The sequence below is a fragment of the Sus scrofa genome, chromosome 6 (assembly GCF_054392235.1).
Source record: "Sus scrofa isolate SSC_HxYL_T2T_F1_AM1 chromosome 6, Sscrofa_HxYL_maternal_Yorkshire_Landrace_v2.0, whole genome shotgun sequence".
NCBI classification, from domain to species: Eukaryota; Metazoa; Chordata; class Mammalia; order Artiodactyla; family Suidae; genus Sus; species Sus scrofa.
Genome location: NC_139388.1, coordinates 157938392 through 157963137, shown reverse-complemented (window position 1 = coordinate 157963137; position 24746 = coordinate 157938392). Strand labels below are relative to the sequence as shown.

Genomic DNA, 24746 nt, shown 5'->3' with positions numbered 1-24746 from the left:
GTTAATTGCTACAACATCACCTGGGCCGTCCTTACTTAGGCACCTGCCTCCTGGGTGAATGCGAAGATGAAAGAAAGGCAAGTAAGAAGGGCACCAGCTCCAGTGCCTGGCCTATAATATTTGTTCCAGGAATATGAGCAATTACTCTCCCCCTCCCAATCATAGGGTCCACGGCATTACCGTGTAATATATCTGAAAATGCCCAATTAATTCCATCTTCCTTCTGTTCAATAGCAATCCCAGACTTCATCCTTTATCATCCCACTAGACTTGAAGCCTCCATAGGGAAAGGAGAAGTGATCAGGGGGTACTTTTCTCCAAATCTTTGAGTTTCCACTTCCCTTTCACTTTAGAAGGAGTCGAGTTCTATGTCCGAACCACAGGAATTGGAGGGCAGAAGTAGGAATGCCTTCTAAGACTGGGAAAGAGTGAACACCAACTCATTCATTTATTCAGCCATCCATTATGAATACCTAGCAGGAAGGCATCTGGGGATTGGAGAAATGTAATTTGAAGATGAAGGAAGATTGAGACCCAAAGAGAAAGTCAGGCCAACCTTCTTTTTCTTTCCCAAATCTGCACTCTCTGTGATGTCTCTTGCCTGCCTTGCCTTCCCAGCTACACCCAGGGGCCAAGGCTGGGAAGCAGGAGACTGGACAGAAGCTCATGAATCGGGCTACCCTGCCACTTTCCTGGGCATGTGGAGGAAAGAACGAGAAAGCCAGTGAGGAACCTGTGAGGAAATCCAGAGGAAGGAGGCAAAGTGGGGACAACCCTCCTGGAACCTCCATCCACCCTCCCTGATGGCCACCTGAGCAGCTGACATAAAAAGACAGGCCTGCGTGCTTCCCCCACCTCCAGACAGGTCTTCCTGGAACCCCAGACAGACAGACGGTGATGTTTCTCCTCTCCAGACAGCATCCTCAGCAGCGGCCGCTGACTCAGCCACCCCGCCCTCTGTCTGGGTGGGGTGGGCGGGTAGCCGAGTCCCCAGGGTTGACGCTCTAGGTGGCACCAAGAGTAAAGTCACAGACATCTGCAGACACAGACATCTTTGATTTTCCCCCAAACCCAGGGACCTTTGCAGTTTTCTCTCCTTTACCTGTCACTCAGCCCCAGCACCTGGATCCAAACCCAAACAGCCATCAGCACCCTCGGTAGGAAACTGAGATGGAAAGTCCTTGGAAGCAAAACAGCTTCCAGCTGGAAAGGCCTTAGGGACTGACCAGTGCCCTCTTTGAGGAGAAAAAGGGCTGCTCACCCATTCCAGGAAGACTCAGGAGTCTGGGCAGTGCCTGCAGAACCAGAAGAGATGAACAGCTTATATCTGGGGCCATATTCCCGTTAAGCACAGCGGGCACGGCACCTTGGGTCCCTGGTATTTTAGGTCAAAGGAAATGTTTTATGATATAGTACTAATGTATTTGCCTTTATACCAAGGCAGTTATAAAGGCTAATTATACAAACACGTATATGCATATGTACATGTGTATGTGCATGAGTATGGCTGTGCCTGTATATATGTGTATGCACAGTTATGAAGAAAGAGGTCCATGAAGCTAGAAGTGCCCGGAGCCCATGAAAGTCCTCTTGCTCACATCACCTCTTGGGGTCTTGGTTTTCCCATCTGTAAAGTGCAGACCATAATCCCGTCCCCAGCATTCACCTCCGCGGTGCCATCCCCGAACTATCATGACGTTACCACTTCCAGATTCACAGCTTGGGAGGCTCCCCATGTGTACATTGCACAACATCCAAACCTTGAGACGTTGCACTTGAGGCCTTTCACTGTTTTCCTCTTTGAGCTTCTCCTGCTCCCCCAGGACACAAAGCTCTCCCGTGGAAACACCTTGTCTGGTACCAGGTGTTCCCAGAACAAGCTGGACCTCGAGGTTCGGCATGCCTTTGCACACTCAGATCCCTTTTTGCTTCAAATGTACCCTCTTCTCTAACTGATCGTCTCCTACTCACAGTACTGCTACATAATTTGTGGGGTCCAGTGGACAATGAAAATAGGGGGTCCTTTGTTCAATCACTCAGAACTTCAAGATGGCAAAGTAGAACATTCAGCCCAGCACAGGGCTCTTCCGAGCGTGGGGCAGAGGTCACACTCCCATGAAGCCAGCTCTGCCTCTTCCTCTCCTGAAGTCAGCTCAGATCTCAATGGCTTTTTGAAGCTGGAGTGGATCCCCAGCACAAATAATAGGAGGTCCCAAAACGGAGCGATGCTTATGTCCTAGGTGCTGTGCCAGGCACTTTATAGCCAGGGTCTCATTTCATCTTCACAATCACCCGACGAGGTAGGTAAGATTATGGTCCCCACTTTGCAGATGGGGAAACCAAGGCTCAGCAAGCAGATGTCAGAGATGGCATTTAAAACAAGGGCTGCCTGAGCCCAGAGCGCATGCTCTTGCCAGCTAGGCTGCACCATCCCTTCTGACTCCATTGCCTTTCAATCTGGCCTGTGCTGTCTAAGTTCTGAACTCCCCGGCCCCTGCCCTGCGCCCTCAGTTCCTGGTAAGCCATCCTCTCAGCACCTCTGGTCCTTCAAACACATCAAGAAGCCAATGTCCTTTTTGCCAGCCCAGAGTAGCTTCCAGTGTCTCAGAAGACATGCATTCAATCGAAATATCTTTTTCCTGGGAATTATCGGTCAGAATTCCCACATTCTCTGTGACCCTGAGTTTAGTCCATTTGGGCTTCAAAAGGTCTTGGGAGCCCCTTGCCTTACCTCCAGGGCCCCTGTTAGTTCAGGCCCTCTTTATCCTTTGTCAGACATCAGTATCTCCTTCACTAGCCCATCTCTCTCTCCAATCTGTCAGACACCCTGTAGTCATCTTGTCTCAAAAAATGCAGATCTGATCATATCTTCCCTCTTTAAGATCCTCTGGGCCCCTGTTTCCTTCAGACCCCTTAGCCTGGTACAGAAGACATTGCCAGCCTCTCCACTGGAACCTTCCCATGTATGATCATCACGAACTACTTATTCAAAATTCCCAGAAAGAGTCATGCTTTCTCATGTCCTCGTGACTGTGCATATATATGATGCTTTCCTACCTGGCATGCCTTTCCCAGAACTCTTAGGAAACACCTCCTGACAAGTTGAGGCTTATTTAGCCTCACCTCCTCCAGGAAGCCTTCCATACTGGCCCTTCCCAAGGCTGAGTTAAGGGTTTCTCCTCTACACCCCCTACGTCCCGCCAATAACTCCCAGAGTTCCCCTCTGGCTCAGCACTTATTTGTGTCTACATGACTAGGCTCAGATCCCTTTGGAGGTGGGGACCACATCTAATTCATTTCTTTCTTTCTTTCTTTTTTTTTTTTTTTTTTTCTTTTTACAGCCACACCTGCAGCATATAGAAGTTTCCAGGCTATGGGTTGAATCGGAGCTACAGCTGAGGCCTACACCACAGCCATGGCCACACTGGATCCAAAATGCATCTGCGACCTACACCACAGCTTGTGGCAATGCTGGATCATTAACCTACTGTGCGAGGCCAGGGATTAACCCACTGAGTGAGACCACGTCCTCACAGAGACTACATCAGGTTCTTAAGCTGCTGAGCCACAGCAGGAACTCCCTGAGTTACCAGCCTCTGGCACTGGACTTCTTTGTGGCCTAAGAGGCATACAATATGTATTTTCTGGGTAAAATCTATACGTGAATGACAACTGGGCCCAGGTACACTGAACGCTGGTCACCTGTCTGGCTTCAGGGGCTCCACTGAAACACAGCTGGGCATAGCAACCTCTGCAGCGGGTAGAGAACAGGTGTCTGAATTAGAGCGAGAGTACTGAAGGCTCAGGAAGAAAGCAAGTCAGACTGAAGGACTGATCACCTATTGTGCTTGAAGCTTCCAGAAATACCTACATTCCCAGATGGGTGAATGTGCTTAGAATATGAAGTCTATAGCATTAAACACTTAACTTCAGCAAAAGGAATAAGTTGTACAAAAGCAGAAATGCAATCATAATATTATATGGTTTGGCTGTGATCTATGTGGTCACAAGACTAAATGCTAAATCTAACCAGAAATCATGTTGTAACTAGATCGGGAAGTTGGGATAAGATGAAGTGGCTTTGTAGGGAAGAGAGTTGAATCCTTCTTGTCCATCATAAGCCAGTCAATAGGACATATCTCAAAACACAGTATTTAGAAACATGGAGGAGTTCCCGCTGTGGCACAGCAAGACTGGCAAGGTCTCTGCAGTGCTAGGTCACAGGTTTGACTCCTAGCCTGGCATAGTAGTTTGAAGGATCCTGCATATATGGTGGTCTAGGTCACAGCTGCCGGCTCGGATCTACTCTTTGGCCTGGGAACTCTATAGGGTGTGGGGCAGCCAAAAAAAAAAAAAAAAGAAAGAAAGAAAGAAATATGGAAGAAATACTTGTTGGTGGCTGCCTCTGGGCAGTGAGATTTGGGGATAGAGGAGGATGAGGCTGGAGAACAGGCCTTATAGAACTATCTGACTTTTTGTACATGATGTTGGTGAAACACGTGTATCGTTTTTAAAATATCGCTTGTGGTTTGAAGGCAGGAACCTGTCGTGAGGCAAGCATCTCTGTCCAATCAGCCTGACTAATCTCCTGAAACACCACTTGCACAGTCCGTGCCAGCCCTCCCAGCCCCGGAACCAGACTGGGCTGGGCCGCCTCCCCTGCCCTCGGTGACCCGACCCTGCCTCCCATGCACAACGCCCTTTGCTCCCACTGACCAGCCTCCTCCCATTTCTCCTGCAGACACAGCTTCTCCCGCCTTGGCTTGGCTCAGGCCGTGCCCTCTGCCTCCTGGTTAATAGCTTTCCACTCTTTGGCCTTCCCAGCTCTCCCCTCTGACACTCAGGCCAGCTGGGACAAGCACGTGCTTTTGCCAGCCGGCACGGCAGATGTCAGAGCGATGCCATCTCTGCTGCCTAGGTCTGAAGAAGAAGGCTTGAGGTACCCACACCAGGCCCATCCCTATTATCCCAGCCAAGGACCTCTCTGAGTCTGTTTCCTCACCCTGAAAAATCAGGATCTTCAGGTCCACTTGCCAGGATGTTCTGAGGGTGGGCGGACGTGATGTCTGTGGGAGGGCTCAGGCAGACCCCCCCCCCACACACACACTTTCCATCCCCCGCTTTCAGACACGTCCTGTCCAATAGTAGCGGCAGCTGCAGTAGGAGCTCATTATTGGAGTGTTTACCTGTCAGCACTGCCCTAAATCATGCATCCTCTCATTTAAGCCCAACAGTGGGTAACAGGACCACCATTTCACAGGTGAGGAAATGGGGGCTCATCCAGGGTAACTTGCAGGTGAATCTACCTGTCACCCCACACATTAGACCACAGGGAGCTCAAAGGCAAGGAGAATCGTCCACTCGTACACATAGGGGTGTGTCGAGTAGCCAAAGGTCCATCAACAGAAGAATGGATAAACAAGATGTGGTACCTACACCCAAAGCTGCATTATTCAGCCTTAAAAAGCTAAGAACTTCTGACACATGCGGCAACACAGATGAACCTTGAAAGCATGATGCGAAGTGAAATAAGCCAGTCACAAAAAGACAAACATTATACGATGCCACTGATGGAGGGGTCCTAGAGCAGTCAAGTTCATAGACACAGAGCGTAGAATGTGGTTCTCAGGGACTAGGGTGGGAGGATGAAGAGTCAGCGTTTAACGGTACAGAGTTTCATTTTGGGAAAATGGAAAGTTCCAGAGATGGATCATGGTGATGGCTGCACAAAAACGTGAATATGTTTAATGCCGCGCACGAACTATACACTTAAAAATGGTTAAAATGTTAAATTTTATGTTATATATTTTACCATAATGAATTTTTTTTAATATAGTTAGAAGCAAAAAGTAGAATAGGACCTAAGGGAGGAGGGAAGGATGAATTATTTTTCATGCTTACAGAAGTTTTGTTGGAGGTGACAAAAGTTTTGGTTATAGATAGCAGTGATGATTATACCACATTGAGAATGCATTTAATGCCACTGCATCGGACACTTATGAATGGTTTCAGTGATACATATTATTTTATGAATATTTGACCACGCACACACTCAAGGAAGGGAGGTCCTGTTCTTTTTCTATCTCTCTGGACCCAGAGGCTCAAGCAGGACCTGGCACACAGTTGGCACTCAAGTGCGTTTGTCCAGCAAACGCTGTGCATAATACATTGTATAGTTCACTGTTCAGGGCAGAGAACCATATTCAATATCCTATAATAATCATTAGTGGAAAAGAATATTTTTTTTTTTGTCTTTTTCGGGCCACATTCATGGCATATGGAGGTTCCCAGGCTAGGGGTCCAATCAGAGCTGTAACTGTCGGCCTACACCACAGCCGCAGCAACACGGGATGCAAGCTGTATCTGTGACCTACCCCACAGCTCATGGCAACGCCCCATCCTTAACCCACTGAGCGAGGCCAGGGATCGAAGCCGTGTCCTCGTGGATACTAGTCGGGTTCGTTAACTGCCGAGCCATGATAGGAACTCCAAGAATATTTTTTTAAAAAAAGAGTGTACACAATTTTTTAAAGAGTTTGGATTTGAATAAACTGCATTTGGAAGGAAGCAGAAGCCTTCAGCCTGGGCGAGAGGAACAGGATCAGGGCTCTGCCTGAAGTCAGGTCTGTGGCCACTTCCAGCTTCCCTGTGGTCAAAAGTTCCACGGATGTGTGGAATCCCCCAAGACAGAGACAGAAACTAACAACATAATTAGAAAGCTGCTATTAATTGCTAGGCATTTTACACTCACATAATAAGAGCTAGCAATTATTGAGTACTTATTCTGTGCTAGATGCAATTCTAAAAGTTTTCACGCCTAACAATCCCTCCGAGGTGGCTACAATTATAATCCCCGTTTTGTGATGGAGGAAACGGGAACACAGAGAGATTAAATAACTTGTTAAAGGTCACACAGCCAAATCGCCATGAAACCCAGACTTGCCTCCAGGTGGTCTGGTTTGCTTAAAGACCAGGGTTTGTGCTTCTGCTTAAAGAAAGACCAGGGTTCATGCTTCTTCATGATGCCTGGCATTTCTGCGTTTCTCCAAGTCCCGGCCAGCGGGGAAGGCACGGAGAGGGCCTTCAAAGGGAGAGGGAAAGTGAGGAGCAGGACTTTGGAGGCAGGAATATGGGCTCTACTTTGGGCAGCAACCAGCCTCGGGCATCACCCCGACTGGGTCCAAGGCCAGCTTTTGTTGATTGCCTGGCCCTGGACAAGCTACTTCACCTCTCTAGTCCTGTGCCCTCCTCTGTAATTTGGCTATAGCAACAGTATCTGTCTCATGGGGTTTTGTGGGGGTTACATAAATTAGTAAGCATGCACCTCAGTGAGTCTGCTGCTGGGTGGGGATGGGGGAGGTGGGAGTTGGAACGGTGCTCTGGATTGACCGACGACTTCCTGGAATGATCTTGGGCAATTTCCCTTCCTCTCTGAGCCCCACTGATCTCAGTGATGAAACATAATTACTAAAACCAACCCCACAGGTTTGTTGTGAGGATTAAACACACTCTGCATTTTGTATGTGTATCTATTTATAGCTCTAATCCATTCTCCAAAAAGTATTTTAGGCAGCTAACAATAATACTCCTGTATTTAACTGGAAAATGAAGAACTGGAACAACAAGAAAGGAAAGGAAAGGAAAAAAGAGGAAATAAGATAATTTTTAAAAGGGTCTGGCTGCTCTGGCACATATTAGGTACTCAATCAATAGCATCATCTTCTGGTTGTAACACCTGGTTCTGGTGAACCTGGCTGCGCCATGGAATTACGAGCTGGCTCAGCCTTCGAGGTGAGGGGACTTGAGAGAGTGTCCAACTGCTCCCTTCCTGGAACAGGGAGAGTAGAGGTGTTGAGTCTTCAGGGGTCAGAGCCCACGTCTCACTTCAGAGGCGCTCAGACTTGATTTGCATTACACATTGAGCTTTGAGTAAGATTTCACTTGAAGAAAGCCTTTCACTGCTAGAGAGTGAGAGAGAGAAACTGAGCGTGAGACAGGGAGAGACCGGATGGGAATTTTGCTTTTTAAAAAAAGAAAAGCACTGATAACTAAGTCTTTCTTGTCACAGAAACAGGCACTGAGGTTCAGAGAGGGGAACGGAATGCATATGGCTCTTCGTATCTTCTGCTAGACTTTCCCTATGGAGAAATCCACCAATCACAAGATAAATCCTTCATTCAGTGATTTCCATTTAGCAAACATTTCTTGAGCCCCTATTCTGTTCACGCCACCCTGCTAGGAACTAAGCTGTGAATAAAACACACCCCTGCCTTCAAGGAGCTCATGATCTAGAGAGGGCATCAGAGTTCGCAGATCCAGTGAAAGGTGCGACCCTGGGCTTGGGGAAGTCTGCCCAAGTGGAGGGGTCCTGGACAGCTTCACCAAAGGGGAGATACTGACTTATGCCTCGGAGAGGAGTAGGGTTTTGTCAGGTGGTCAGTGTGAGGTCAAGTTCACCGTTTCCTGATCTCAGCATTCCCCGAGCCCTGTCCTTACCTCTTATTCCTCGTCAGCTCTCTTCTCTGCCGAGTGCTCAGTAATTTGTGGGCAGGAAGCCTCCTCATCCATTTGTCCTGCTGTATCCCATGCCCCCACCATGGCAGAAAGAAAGAAAGAAAGAGGGAAGGGGAAAAAGAGGGGATTCCAGGCAGAAGGAAGAGCCCAGGCCAAGGTTCCAAGGTGGGAAGAAATATGGTTTTAAGAAATTTGGGTTTTTCTGGATGGTTCTAGCCTCCACAGAGGACTGAAGTTTGATCAGACGTTTTTCAGATTTCATTCTGCAGATGATGAGAAATCATATGTCCTGATCTTGGATTCAGAGAGCAGGGAACTCTTTGGTGGTTGGCAGTGTTAGGGTAGCAGATATAATACCGGAGGAACAGGAATTTTGGATTTGAAATGAACCTGAGGGCCCTTCGGTTTTATCCATTCACCCATCAGATCGTGAATCATGTACAATGAACAAAAGAAGTGGTACCCACCCTCCAGCAGCCAGGGCATCCTGGCATTTCTGTCAGTGGCCCTAATTATATTGCAGGGCCTGTCACAGGATATATCTTCTGGCTTTTACTACATGATATTCATCCCCGGTTACTGAGCGTTCGCTTTGGGTGATGAGTTTTACATACTCCTATTTCACAGACTCTAAAATGTGAAAGATTACAAGACATACCCTAATTTCAGAGATGCTGAAGTCAGTATAATAGGGTCTGTAAGCGACGGTACAGTTATCCTTAAATTCTCTAATACGTTTTGGTGATATCCACAATGACACTGTAGAAACCAAGGCTCAGGAAAGCTACACACTGTGTCCTCGATCTCAGGACACACACTTGGCAGAGCCATGTGGCTCAAGAGCCCTTCTTTCTCACCTTTTCCCTCCCACCCTCCCACTGCCACCTGAGTATTCAGGAGGACGTTTCCATTATCTTGCAAAATCTTTCTTAGATTTTGGCCAATTGTGCTACAACAGGCAAAGCTCTGCTCCTTCCTTCTGCTGCTCCCCGGCCTGGAAATACTTTGCAGTGTTATTCTGTTTTCTCCTCCTTGCAGTTTCTGGGCAAGCAGACCAGTGTGCTCCCATCATTTCATAACCTTCCAGATTACCCAAGTGCTTTCATGTGACCCCCTCTCCTCCAGGCTGTCACTTGAGTGCAGCGCTTCTATTTTCCTCTCAGACTTGGGAGGCCCACCAAGAAGTGCTGTGTGCTCAGAGACCTCCTTCCTCCCCAGCCTCGTTTGCTTTTCTCTGTTGTTTCATTAACTGAAGATGGGTGTGTTCATCCCCCAGGAAGCCTCTCTGCTGTCACCCAGGTAGCTCCATTGTCATGTGGCAGAACTGGGACAAGTCAGACTGATCCGTGGGAAGAAGCCTGGCTTGAAATCCACTGGGGGTTTGTCTCCTGTTGTGCTTGCGCTTAGAGAAGGAGATGGGTAGATGCTGGTCAGATAGAAACTAGCAAGAGGAATGGATTCTAGAAACACATGTAGGAGTTTCTGCTGTGGCTCAGTGGGTTAAGAACCTGACATAGTGTCCATGAGGAGGTGAGTTCAATTCACGGCCTTGCTCAGTGGCTTAAGGATCCGGCGTTGCTGTGAGCTGTGGTGTAGGTCGAGGATGTGGCTCAGATCCTGCATTACTGTGACTGTAGTATAGGCCGTCAGCTACAGCTCAGATTCGATCCCAAGTCTGGGAACTTCCATGAATTTCCTTAAAAAACAAACAAAAAAAAAACCCACATGACACATATAGGGTCTGGCTGGCTCATGGATAAAGTAAAGATTCACATATGCTGGGAGGTAGATATAAGAGCTGATAGGAGCTGGGAGTCATCAAGCATGGTCCCTCCCATGTCAGAGGGAGAACAGAAATTCAAGAAGGGGTTTGACTTACTTCACTCAGTATGAGAATCTAGTTCCATCCATGTTGCTGCAAATGGCATTATTTCATTCTTTTTTATGGCTGAGTAGTATTCCATTGTGTAAATATACCACATCTTCCTAATTCAATCATCTGTCAGTGGACATTTGGGTTGCTTCCATGTCTTGGCTATTGTTAATAGTGCTTCAGTGAACATGCAGGTGCATGTGTCTTTTTTAAGGAAAGTTTTGTCCAGATGTATGCCCAAGAGTGAGATTGCTGGGTCATATGATAATTCTATGTACAGTTTTCTAAGGTACCTCCATACTGTTCTCCATAGTGGTTGTACCAACTTTACTAATAGATGCAAACTACTGCTTTTGGAATGGATTAGCAATGAGAGCCTGCTGTGTAGCATTGAGAACTATGTCTAGTCACTTATGATGGAGCATGATAATGGGAGAAAAAAGAAAGAATGTATACATGTATATGTAACAGGGTCACCATGCTGTACAGTAGAAAAAAAATTGTATTGGGGAAATAACAATAAAAAAAAAGGAAGGGGTTTGATTGAGGTGACACAGCTCAGAGCAGGACCAGTGTTAAAATACATCCCCGTGTGCTTCGGGCAAGCGTTAGCCTCTGCAAAGAGAGCCGAAGCTGGGAGGAGGGGGTGCAGACTTCGGGTGTGTCTTACACCAGCAACCCTACAACTCCCACTCCTGGACTCACTCAACTTCCTCCCGTGGACGCTGCCCTGGCCCCATCCTTGAGGCTTTCGCTCAGCTGTTTCCATTTGGTTCTCCCTGTCCCTCTCTGACATTGTGTCCTACACTTTCAGGTTGTCCTTTTGCCTCATGAAGAAGATCTCTGGTGGAGGCCTGGCTCCTGACTTTTTTCCCAGCCAGTTTCCCAGGAGGCCAGATTTAGTCCCCGATTCCTTCTTTCGTGGTCCTTTCCCATTACTTACTGTGAGACCGGCTGATACTATGATTTTCCTGCTGCTGGGGATACCCTTGGCAGCTTTTATTTTTTAAATTTTTTAAAAAATTATAGGTGGTTTGCAATATTATACCAATTTATGCTGTACAGCAAAGTGACCCAGTATACATAGTATACATAGTGTATATATATATTTATACACATTGCCCTTGGCAGCTTTGCCACACTCCCTGCATTGACATCTGCTCCTTCAGGCCTGAACTCCTCACTGGCACTACAACCGGGGCATTTGGGGATCACCAGTTCTGCCCTCTCAGGGTCCAGGATCCCCTTCTCTCCAACCCTGCACCAACAATTCTGGTTCAGTGGCTCTGGGGGCCTGGACCTTGGAACTTGCATCTTTGATGAGAACTTCTGCTGATCCTAAGGCAGGTACTACGAGCACTTAGAGGAAGCTCATTCTTCTGAGGAAGGTAGGCACTGTGCTAGTTAATAACACAGGAATCTGACACATGTACATTTGAAGTGACAGTCTGCAGGGTACGCCACTCGAATTAAAACAAAAACAAAACAAGGAGTTCTTTCTATGGCAAAGTAGGTTAAGAATCTGACTGTAGCAGCTTGGGTCACTGCAGAGGTGTGGACCCCATCCCTGGCCCTGTGCAGTGGGTTATAGGATCCAGGGTTGCCACAGCTGTGGCATAGGTCAAAGCCTCAGCTCTGGCCTGGGAACTTCCATAGGCCACGGGTGCCGTTATAAAAAATAATTAAAAAATAAAATAAAATGCATCTACGAACTAGTACAGTATCAAGGGCTCTGGAGCCAGAGAATTGGGGCCCTCATTTACCAGCTAAGAGACCCTGGACAAGTTACCTCACTGTTCTGACACTGCGTTCACTCACCTGCTTAATGGGGCTCTTAATTCCTACCTTAGAGTCTTGTTGTCAGTACTGGATGCAATATTGTATGTAAATGTGCCCATTTTCACAGCCAACAAGTGTCTGGAGAACACAGGAAGAAATAAAGTTAACATGTTGTGATCGCTCACTGTTTGCCAGGAAGTGGGCCCAGCACTGTACATATCATCTATATACATGATAGATAAAGCGAGATGGGCCTGGGAGGGAGGGGCACCCAGTCCTCCTCTTGAAGGTCAAGAAGGTTACATGACTTGCCCAAGGCCACCAAACTAGTGGCGGAGCTAGAATTCAGACTCAGTGGCTCTTGCCTTAGAAACAGAACTCTTACCTGCTGTGTGGTGACTCAAACAGGTAACTCATACAATTTTTTATTTTTTTTTTAACTAAATTTTTTTTTTTTTTTTTTGCTTTTTAGGGCCTCCCCTGTAGCATATGGAAGTTCCCAGGCTAAGGGGTCATCAAATCAGAGCTATAGTTGCCAGCCTACACCACAGCCACAGCAAAGGAGGATCCAAGCAGTGTCTGTGACCTATACCACAGCTCACAGCAATGCTGGATCCTTAACTCACTGAGCGAGGCCAGGGATCCAACCCTCAGGTTGAACTAATTGGGTTCGTTACCTCCGAGCCACAGCGAGAACTCCTCATGGAGTTTTTAAAGCAGCTCTTTTAAGATTTGATCTCCATCTCCTGATATGACAATGTAGAACAGCCTCTGGCCTGGGAATGAGGGAAATGGCAGTCCTGATTCCTCCATCAATGGCTGTGTGACGTTGGGCAAGCTCACGTCTGTCTCTGGGCCGAGAGCCCATGATTCTGCGTCAAAATGTGGAGTGCACAGCAGGCTGTCGGGAACATCCATGTGATATCCTAACGGAGGCCACTGATGGTTTGGGAGCAGAGGAGGAATTTGGCATCTCTGTATTCCCAGCTGCTGACCTCTGTCCTCATGGCGGAGGCTCCTGAGGCAGGCCTGCCTCACCTTTCCTCCCCGTCAGCTCTAGGTGCCAGCACATGCTTCTCAGGAGATGGGCATGAATGGATAACCCTGTGCCCCTTGGTGGCAGGGGGTGACATCTGCTTCCAGAGGGGGCGGGCTCTGGCCAGAAATAGGGGACCACAGATGTGTGAGGTCCTCTCCTTTTCACTCCCAGTGCCTGCCATTATGGGGACCCACTACCATGCAAAGACAATGCCCAATGCAGTAACACAGCGTGGCCCTGCAAATCTTTGACTTAGATCTCTAACAGCGAGGAGATTTACTCTTCCTGCTGGAAGCATCAGAAACAACCAGAGGGCCAGGAACTTAAGTAGGTCAGAGGAGAGGAAAACCTCAAACCAGAACTCTTCCTGGCAGCACAGGGCAGGGGTTAAGGGTGTGGGCTCTGAAGTCATCGCCTTTGGGTTCTAAGCCTTGTTCTGCCACCCACCAGCTCCGTGAACTTGGGCAAGTCACTTCACTGTTGACCTGCCTTGTAAGTCTACATGAGGAGTAAATGCACCCAAAGATCAAGGCTGTCCCGTGATCACGCGCAGTGAAAACGTGTTCTTGTTCAGGCCTAACAGCCGACAGATTTGGGTTTCATCTACCCCGTTCCCCAAACACACTGCTAACTTCCAGGTCAAGTTTAGGGTGCAGGGCATCCAGCAGTACATAAGATACATTTGTCTCAAGGAATTCAGAGGCCAAAATTCCTAGAATCCATGTTGCTCTCTTCTCCTATATAAAATAGCAATAATGGGAGTTCTTATCTCAGTGGAAACAAATCTGACGTGTATCCATGAGGATACAGGTTCGATCCCTGGCCTCGCTCAGTGGGTTACAGATCCAGTGTTGCCATGAGCTGTGGTGTAGGTCACAGATGCAGCTTGGACCTGGCATTGCTATGGCTGTGGCATAGGCCGGCAGCTTAGCTCTGATTCGACCCCTAGCCTGGGAACCTCCCTATGCCAAGGGTGCGGCCCTAAAAAGACAAATAAAATAAAATAGCAATAATGATAGTAACAAACACTGAGAGCCATTTAGTGGACAATTATTACATGCAAGGTCAGTGCCAGACACAATCTACATAAACTATTGCTAATATTCATCATAATTCCTTGCGGGTATGCATCACTATTCCCATGGAGGAAAGAGATTGAGGCTGGAAGAGTGAGGGTGATTAATTGAATTGCCAGAAGTTCTGCAGCCACAAATGATAGAGCTGGATTTCAACCCAGCTCCTACAGATTTTAATAAAGCCCTCTCCTCCCCAGACTGCCTCTGCTGGACTTTACCCCGCCCTCCTCCCAGGCACAAAGCTTTGCAGACGGCTGCCATTTCCACAGGACCTCATTTAATCCCCACAAGCACCTGGAGAGGCAGGACCCTTCATTAGCAGACCCATGTGCCACGGGAGGGATCTAAGTGCAGGTGAAAGAATCTGCCAACCGTAGCTCAGCCCGCGAGTTATAAAGATTATAAAGACATTGCGTGTCTTAAGATCAAATAAAAGGCAACTCTGAGGCTGCTGCTTGGTGAGAAGCCTTCTGCAGAGGCGAAAAATATGTGCAAACAAAACCAACAGCTTTCTTTATGTTCCCCAAAGTTGCTAAAAATGCCTGCGGGTTTGCACACAAGCAGACGCCCGTGCTGACAGTGCTGTGTGGCTTCTGTCTTTGGCGCTGGCAAGAAAAGACCTGGCAGGTATTTCTCACGTCTTTGTTAAACACACACACCAGACAAGGGGAGGCGTTCCAAGGTAGGCCCAGGGTGTGGATTTCTGCCAAGTCTCCTTTTTATTTGCTGTTAAGTTAGGGGGAAAAAAAAGACATCTCATGGGTGAGCCGCTGATCCCTTGAGGTGACTGTGGAGTGGTGAAAAATGCCTCCTCTGTACTGGGAGTCAGACAGTCGTGTCCTAATTTGGCTTCTTTTACCGGCAAGCCCTATGACCTTGACCAGTTTGCTTTGCCTTGCTGAGCAAGCCTCCGTCTGCCCATCTATAAAATGGATAATGTCTTCTGGAGGAACTAAATATAAGCTCCATAAGGGACTTCTGTCTGTGCAGTTTGCTCCTGCATTCTGCTGCCTAAAACAGTGCCTGACACAGAGTAAGTGCTCTTAGTTGAATGAAGAAAGAGTGAGTGAATGAATGAATGAATGAGTGGCCATCTTGCAGGGCTGCTGTAAGGTTGAAATAAGATCACGGATGTGAAATTGCTTTCCCAACTGCAAATTGCTTCACGTTCGTGAGGATGTTTTATCGTACAGAACATTGTCTGGTTTCTCTCAAATGAATTTGTTCAGTCGATGGGTCATCGATTGCTGAGTGAGCTTTTTCTTGGGTCTGGCATTGGGATCCAGGGGAATAGGAGACCTGATTCCTCCTTTCAGGTGCTCACAGTCCACTAGGAAAGTATACAAAGAAATACTAAAATACAGCAGAGGTAAACATGGATGCTGTGAGAACAGACAGGAGAGACGGATTCTCACTGGAAATGGGTCAGTCAGGGAAAAATGTTCTGGGATTGCCTCCCGAATCTATAGTCAGACTCTTCCTAGCAAACATAGGCCTTTGGGCCACTGATTTTCCTTATTACATGCTTTTAACTCTCGTATTGTCATTTTCATCACAGTCACTCCCTGACAGGCAAGTTCTCGTTCCCACGTGACTCCTTAGATTGCTGGGCAAAGCCCCCACCTGCTCCAGGAGGCCCTTCACGTGCTCTGCCGCTGCGCCTGCGCAGTGTACCACGGCCGCAGAGAAACACGGAAACACGCTGATTGCTGCCTGGCGCGCAGCTACAGATTTCTTCTCTGCTCTCTTTCCAAGTCTCAATTCTTTCACATTTTCTCCTCTATCATCCAAATTCCAACTCCTTCCCTATCATCATATCTAGCTGGAGACCTTGCTTCCCACCTCACCAAGTCCCACGTGCTCCCACCACCTCCTGCCACAGAGAAGCCCTGGAGGGGAGGGCGGGCCTCACTCTGCCCATGGGCAGAAGCAGAGGGGAAGCTTCTGGAAACATTCTCCAGGCAGGCACCGAGGAAGGACACTTCTTACTCAGAGAACAGTCCCCGCCCTGTCTGGAGGGGAGACAGAGCCTTCCTGTTAACCAGGCAGGCACCTGGTGGGACAAGGCTGAGATGGGCAGGTTACTGGGAGGCCGAGAGAGGCTGCTGGGCCAGGGACTCTGGGACATGGGAGGACGGCAGGCCCTGGGTTAGTGGGCAGGCGGTGCCCATGGGGGAAAGGAGAGGCATATCCTCCTAGGCTGGAGCCCACACACATGGATTGATGGAGAAGTACATTGAGGATGATGTTTCCTGGATGGGCGCGGTGGACGCAGGCCAGTCCCCCCCACTAGAGGCCCCCATGCAGCCACAGCCACATTTTCCCTTCATTCCTCTGAAAGATTCTCGGAAGAGGCTGTGGCAAGGCTTTCTGCTGGGGCCAGGAGCGATGCACACGTGAAGAGGCAGCTTCTTCCCTCGGAGCAAACAGAGGAAGATAAAGCCAGCAGAAGATTCACTCACTTAGGAAGCATTGATGGCTCGCTGACTACGTGTGTCTGGCAGTAAACAGAACTGTTCTCACGGGCTGCTGGCAAGAAGCTCACATTCCAGGGTGGCTGACTGAAGGCCAAGGAGGAAAGACCCCGAGTGCCAGGAAGGGGGGAGCTGAGCAGCGGAGAGGGGGCGAGGGGTGAAGAGGCACACATCCAAGCAGATGGTAGGGCCTCACTGAGAAGGTGGCCTGGGGCAAAGATGTGAGGGGGAGCCCACCAGCCTGTGCATGGCCTGCAAAGGCACAGCGCCCAGGCAGGGCTCAGAAGCAGCCAGGAGTGATTGGGGGGGGGGCGGGGACAGGTCCTACAGGTCCTTAGGGACTTCTGTGCTGACTCTGCCCTTTATTCTTTTTGAATGGGGGCCATGGGAGGCCTTTGAGGAGAGGAGTCACGTGATCTGCCTCGAGTTAGCAGGATTTCTCTGGGGACTGTGTTGCAAACAGCTGAGGGAGCAAGGGTGGAAGCGAGAAGACTCCTTGTGAAGATGTGATGACGACTCAGCGGAGAGGTGATGGTACCCAGACTTGGGTGGCCGAGGTGGGAAGACTTGGTCACACTCTGAACCTCTTTTGAGGGAAGAACCAGCAATATCTGCTGACAGATTAGAAAGGCAGTGTGAAACAGAGGAGTGAAGAAAGACTCCAAGGATTTGGACCCCAACAAATGGAAAGACTGAGCTGTCATTAGCCAAGAGGGAGAGATGGCGAGAGAAGTGGTTCTGGGGTGTTTGGCGAGGTAGGAGTCAGGAAGTTGATTGCTGTAAACATCAAGACGTTTTAGGCAATGGGTGATGCCTCAAGACGTGGGTTGGAGGTGTTGAGCTGACAGGAGAGAGGCCGGGCAGAGGCAGACATTTGGGAGCCAACAGCAGAGAGATGGTGTTTGAAGCCAGGAGGCTGCAGGAGATCACAGAGGACTGAGGACTGAGACCTGGGTCTCCTGCAAAATTTTGGGAAGATGTGGAGGAACCAGCAAAGGGAGCTGAGGAGAAACCACCCAGAAAGAAGGGGGATCAAGAGACTGTTGATCACAGAAGCCAAGGGCAAGGAGCTTCATGGAGGTGGTGAATAGTGTGTCATGTGCTGCTGCCTGCTCCACTAAGGTCCAGCCTGTGATTTGACCATCGGATATTTGGTGCAAGGTTGCTGTGACTTGAAAAAGACTACTTTTGAAGGGGTGTTGGAGGGTAGTGGGAATTTGACCAGAGTGACTCCGAGAGCAAGAGAGAGGAGAGGATTTGGAAGTAGGATGTGTATTCAACTCTTTTTTTTTTTTTTGAGTATCTTTGACATGCAAAGGGGCAAATTAGCAAAATGGTAGCTGGAAGAGGATGTGGGCTCCAGAGGAGGTTGTGTGTGTATGTGTGTGTGTGTGATCACAGGACATTCTTATGCTGATGAGAAATATCAATTCTAAAGGTAGAAATTGATAGTGGGGGAGACAAAAAGGAGAGAATCACTGGAGCACTGGCCTTGAGTACATGAGATGAGATGGGATGTGGAACCCAGGGGAGGAGTGGGTATTTGCTAGGAGCCCTGGCATGCATCCATAATAACAAAAGAGGGGATACAGTAGAGAGGCCGGAGAGATAGTGCAGTGTATTCTCAGTGCCTAGCACAGAGACGTAGAAACCCATGCTTCATAGCACGCACTGTGTGCCAGGCACCACTCCAAGCCATTTACATATATGAATTCAAATTCTCTTAGCAACTCTGAGATGAGTACTATTACTGTGCCCACTTTACGGAAAGAGTACTGAGGCATAGCGATGTTAAGAACTTTGCCCCCAGTCACGCAAGGAGCAAGCGGCATCGCTGACCGATGACCGTCGCTGGCTACATCAGTGTGGATGGAGGGATGGTGGATGCATGGGCTGAGGAAGGGAGGCTGCGTGGTTTGGGTGAGGCCAGAGCTGGGGTGCAGCAACTGGTTTCTCCTTCCTGCGATGCCTGTTCATTTGCAAAGCACTTACCAACTGAGTCATGGGTCGGGGACGCAGAGGGTAGGGGCTGGTTCAAGTTCCGAGCATGGCCTTGGTGTGGTCTGGAGGGTTCCTTTCTACTGCCATGTATCATCAGCAGTGTCCGTGGGGATTTACTGAGGCATTTCCTCTCCTTTCTCTTTAGAGATCCACCTGGGAGTCTGAGCACTGGAAGTGCCACAGCCCTCATCTTCCTGATGAAGGGAAGGGAGGGAGAAGGGAGTTGGCATAGCAGCAGACCTGGTCATGATGCAGGCTGGCTGGGAGACCATGGCCAAGGCACTTCTGACCTCCAGGCCTCATCTATGAAAAGCTGGAGACACTGGGATGACATCTTACTTTATGGACACACATGTTCTATCAGCTCTCATGTAGTGCGTACACCTGGACCGCAGACAGGTGCAGGGAGCCAGGATATGACAGAGAGCAGAAAGGACACATTCTGACTTTGTGGAGATTGTGGTCTGTAGTGGGGGAGGGTGGGGGTGGTTAGGCCAGGGAGAAACTGATAATCACTCTGTTATAAACTGTGATGCCAGTTTTGAAGGAACATTCTACAGGGCTGTGACAGTACCCTTTCCCGAGCACTTTTGCAATTTATGGGGCGGGGGAATCTGACTGAGGTTTGACCCCCAAACAGAAACTGCCTTTGTTCATTGTTCATTCATTCATTTATTCATTCCTTTAACAAATTATAATGAACACTTATCTTTGGAGTAAGAACTTTGCATTTTATATTCCCCAAGGAAAGTATAAATGAAAGCTGACAGAAAGGTATAACGTGAAATGGGACTGGGAACTGGTTTATTTGTTCAACTAAATTCTAGAGGAATTTGACAAGTGCTGCAAGGTGGACCACGGTGAACCCATGGCTTTGAATTTGGGCTTTGCTATGAGTCTAAGATCTAAGGATAATTTTGGAACATTCTGTAGTCTAAGTGTTTTCATCTGTATATAAAATAGAACATTTCTGAAGTTCTGGCAGTCTAGTGGGTTGAGCATCTGGTGTCGTCACTACTGTAGCTGGGGTTCAATCCCTGGCATGGGCACTGGCATGGACAGCCAAAAAAAAAAAAAAAGAATATTTCTAAGTATTTTCTATATGGTGCTAAGTGCTGTGCCTGCATGATTGGTCCCTAACACCACCTTATGAGATAGGTACTTTCCTGTCTCCATTTAAGAGATAGAGAAACTGATGCTCAGAGAGAAAAAAGGTCTCTGGCATTGCAACACTGCAGAGGGCTCTTCCTGTGGTCCCACGAAGAACAGGTCCCTCACAGGAACCTGGGGACCATAGAGTGGGGGGGGGGCGGGGTGTCTCTAAACCTTTGTGATTTCTCGTCTCTCTCAGTAAATAATATTAGACATGCCCGCATTCTTTGTATTTGCTTAAAAGCATAGATGTATTCAACCATACAGCAAATCCTCGTAAAGATTAACTCATCTTGGATAAAATTAAATTGTCTTAAAATAAATATAATAAAGTTGCTACCTGCCCCCCCCCCATGAGTTGTTGAGTGATTGGAGACTAATCGCCTAGGGTGTTTTATTGAGGGGTGGGGGCAGTCAGGATGGCAATTCCTAGAGAGGCCTCCGGGCTTGTTCCAGTGGCTCAGCTGGGAGGAGACCAGCAGGGAGATTTTGCCTTGGGGTGATATGCGGCAAAGTCCGGAAACATTTTTGGTTATCATAATTGGTGTGCACAGGGAGGGGGGGAGGGAGGTGAGGGTACTACTGGCATCTAGTGAGTTGAGGGCAGAGAGGCTGTCAGATATCCCATGAGGCACAGGACAGCTGGCCCATGTGTCCGTGGTGCAGAGGCTGGGAGCCTCTAGCCTGGGCTCTAGAACTTGGACTGAAATTAGGTGTGCAGTCTCTGAGTGTGCATCTGGGCTCTACCACCAGCGGGCGACTGAGAGCACATTACTTAACCTCTGACCTCTAGTTTTTTTCAGCTGTAAAGGGCGTTAATCATACCACTGTGAAGAGGCAGGGGCATTAAATGAGATCCCCTCTGTGTGAAAGACCTGATAGTTAATTTTCTTCTTGTTCCACCACATCTGGCTCCTGGGTGAGGCTGACTGATTCCCCCAGCGACTGGGGGCGGGGTGGGGGGGTAGGCTGAGAGCCACCAGGGATCTGGGAGCTATAGAAGCATGCTAAATGCTGAACATCTAGGCCAATAGGGTGGAAAAGTTTAGCACCAGGTTTTGGTCGTTTCAAGACCTGAGGCAGAATCCAGGCCATGGTGTGACCTCTGTGGGTGTGGGAGAAATAAGTTCTCATCTGCCTACGGTGTCACTGTCTTTTCCAGCCCCACCTCCTCCCGGAAACTCCCCTGTTCCAACTCTTGGGCATCTCTCCCTCTTTCCTCTTCTTCCTTCCCTCCAAGGAACAAACTTCAGACACCATGACACAGATACTACACAGTCCTGGGCATCTCTGACCAACAGATATGTTTGTTTGTTTAACATGTCCAGACTTTTTAAATTTTTTTTATTACTCAAATGAATTTATCACATCTGTAGTTGTATAATCATAACAATCCAATTTCACAGGATTTCCATCCCACAGCCCAAGCACATCCCCCATCCCCCAAACTGTCTCCTCTGGAGACCAAAAGTTTTTCAATGTCTGTGAGTCAGCATCTGTTCTGCAAAGACGTTCCGTCTGTCCTTTTTTCAGATTCCACATGTCAGTGAAAGCATTTGATGTTGGTGTCTCATTGTATGGCTGACCTCACTTAGTATGATAATTTCTAGGTCCATCCATGTTGCTAAAAATGCTGGTATTTCTTTCCTTTTAATGGCTGAGTAATATTCCATTGTGTATACATACCACATCTTCTTGATCCATTCCTCTGTCGATGGGCATTTAGGTGGTTTCCATGTCTTGGCTATTGCAAATAGTGCTGCAATGAACATTGGAGTACATGTGTCTTTGTGAATCATGGTTTTCTCTGGATAGATGCCCAGGAGTGGGACTGCTATATCAAATGGTAATTCTATTTTTAGTTTTCTGAAGAATCTCCATACTGTTTTCCAGAGTGGTCGCACCAATTTATATTCCCACCAACAGTGTACTAGGGTTCCTTTTTCTCCACATCCTCTCCAGCACTTACTGTTTGTAGACTTTTGGATGATGGCCATTCTGGCTGGTGTAAGGTGGTACCTCATCGTGGTTTTGATTTGCATTTCTCTAATAATGAGTGATGTTGAACATCTTTTAATGTGTTTCTCAGCCATCTGTATGTCTTCTTTGGAGAACTGTCTGTTTAGATCTTCTGCCCATTTTTTGATGGGGTTGTTTTTTTGGTATGGAGCTGCAGAGGGTGTTTATAAATTTTGGAGATTAATCCCTTGTCAGTGGATTCACTTGCAAAGATTTTCTCCCATTCTGTGGGTTGTCTTTTCATTTTGTTTAGGGTTTCCTTTGCTTTGCAGAAACTCTGAAGTTTGATTAGGTCCCATTTGTTTATTTTTGTTTTTATTGTCAATACTCTAAGAGATGGATCTGAGAAGATGTTGCTGTCGTTTATGTCAGAGAGTGTTTGGCCTATGTTTTCCTCTGAGAGTTTTATAGTGTCTGGTCTTATATCTAGGTCTTTAATCCATTTTGAGTTTACTTTAGTGTATGGGTTTATTTCATTCTTTTCCATGTGGCTGTCCAGTTTTCCCAGCACCACTTATTGAACAAGCTGTCCTTTTTTCCATTGTATATTCTTGCCTCCTTTGTCATAGATTAGTTGGCCGTAGGTGCGGGGGTTTAATTCTGGGCTTTCTATCCTGTTCCACTGATCTATATTTCTGTCTTTGTGCCAGTAACATACAGTTTTGATGACTGTTGCTTTGTAGTATAGTCTGAAGCCAGGGAGCCTGATTTCTCCAGCTCCATTTTTCTTTTTCAGGATGTCTTTGGCTAGTCTGGGTCTTTTGTGCTTCCAAACAAACTTTAAAATATTTTGTCTGAGTTCTGTGAAAAATGTCCTTGGTAATTTGATAGGGATTGCATTGATCTGTATATTGCCTTAGGTAGTATAGTCATTTTGATAATATTAACTCTTCCAATCCACGAGCATGGTATATCTTTCCATCTATTTGTGTCATCTTTGATTTCTTTCATCAGTGTCAAATAGCTTTCAGAGTACAGGTCTTTTGTCTCTTTAGGTAGGTTTACTCCTAGGTATTTTATTCTTTTGGATGCAGTGGTAAATGGGATTGCTTCTGTAATTTCTCTTTCTGCTCTTTCATTGTTAGTGTATAGAAATTCTGTCAATTTCTGTGTATTAATTTTGTATCCTGCAACTTTGCCAAATTCATGGATGAGCTCTAACAGTTTTCTGGTAGAGTCTTTAGGATTTTCTAGGTATAGTATCATGTCATCTGCAAATAGTGATACTTTTACTTCTTCCTTTCCAATTTGGATTCCTTTTATCTCTTTTACTTCTCTGATTGCTGTGGCTAGGACTTCCAAAACTATGTTGAAGAGTAGTGACGAGAGCGGACATCCTTGTCTTGCTCCTGATCTCAGCAGGAATTCTTTCAGCTTTTCACCATTGAGAATGATGTTCACTGTGGGTTTGTCAATGTGGCCTTTATTATGTTGAGGTAGGTTCCCTCTATGCCCACTTTCTGAAGGGTTTTTCTCAGAAATGGGTGTTGGATTTTGTCAAAGGCTTTTTCCGTGTCTATTGAGAGGATCATATATGGTTTTTATTCTTCAGTTTGTTAATGTGGTGTATCACACTGATTGATTTGAGGATATTGATGAACACTTGCATCCCTGGGATAAATCCCACTTGATCATGATGTACAATCCTTTTAATGTATTGTTGGATTCAGTTTGCTAGTATTTTGTTGAGGATTTTTGCCTGTAGTTTTCTTTTTTTGTGGTATCTTTGTCTGGTTTTGGTATCAGGGTGATGGTGGCCTCATGGAATGAGTTTGGGCATATCCCTTCCTCTGCAATTTTTTGAAATAGTTTCAGAAGGAGAGGTGTTAGCTCTTCTCTAAATGTTTGATAGAATTCACCTGTGAAGCCATCTGGTCCTGGACTTTTGTTTGTTGGAAGTTTTTTAATCACAGTTTCAATTTCAGTTCTTGTGATTGGTCCATTCATCTTTGCTATTTCATCTTGGTTTAGTCTTAGAAGATTGTACTTTTCTAAGAATTTGTCCATTTCTTCTAGGTTTTCCGTTTTATTGGCATATAGTTGCATAGAGTAGTCTCTTATGATACTTTGTATTTCTGTGATGTCTGTTGTTACTTCTCCTTTATCATTTCTAATTTCACTGATTTGAGTCCTCTCTCTTTTTTGCTTGATAAGTCTGGCTAGGGGTTTATCAATTTTGTTGATCTTTTCAAAGAACCAGCTTTTTGTTTCATTGATCTTTTCTATGGTTTTCTTTGTTTCTATTTCATTGATTTCTGCTTTGATCTTTATGATTTCTTTCCTCTGCTAGCTTTAGGTCTTGTCTGTTCTTCTCTCTCGAGCTGCTTTAGATTTAAAGTTAGCTTGTTTGAGCTTTTTCTTGTTTCCTGAGGTGGGCTTGTATTGCTATAAACTTTCCTCTTAGAATGGCTTTTGCTGCATCCCATAGGTTTTAGAGTGTCATATCTTTGTTGTCATTTGCTTCTAGGTATTTTTTAATTTCCTCTTTGATTTCTTCAGTGATCCATTGGTTGTTTAGTAGCATGTTGTTTAGTCCCCACGTGATTGTGTTTCTTGCAGGTTTTTTCTTGTTGTTGATTTCCAGTCATATAGTGTTGTGGTCAGAAAAGATGCTTGATATGATTTCAATTTTCTTAAAGTTACTGAGGTTGGATTTGTAGCCCAGGATGTGATCAATCTTAGAGAATGTTCCATGTGCCCTTGAGAAGAATGTGTATTCTGTTGCTTTTGGATGGAATGTCCTATAAATATCTATTAAGTCCTTCTGGTTTAATGCATCATTATTGATTTTCTGTCTGGTTGATCTGTCCATTGCTGTA

At 46.8% G+C, this 24746-nt stretch overlaps 1 long non-coding RNA gene across 1 annotated transcript; it reads left to right on the top strand.

Annotated features, from left to right (window-relative positions):
• Positions 1-17212: 17212 nt before the first annotated feature.
• LOC146402934 (uncharacterized) lies at positions 17213-20262 on the top strand. The gene is made up of 2 exons (XR_014808152.1): positions 17213-18018; positions 18902-20262. It is a non-coding gene; the product is annotated as an uncharacterized LOC146402934 (long non-coding RNA).
• Positions 20263-24746: the final 4484 nt, after the last annotated feature.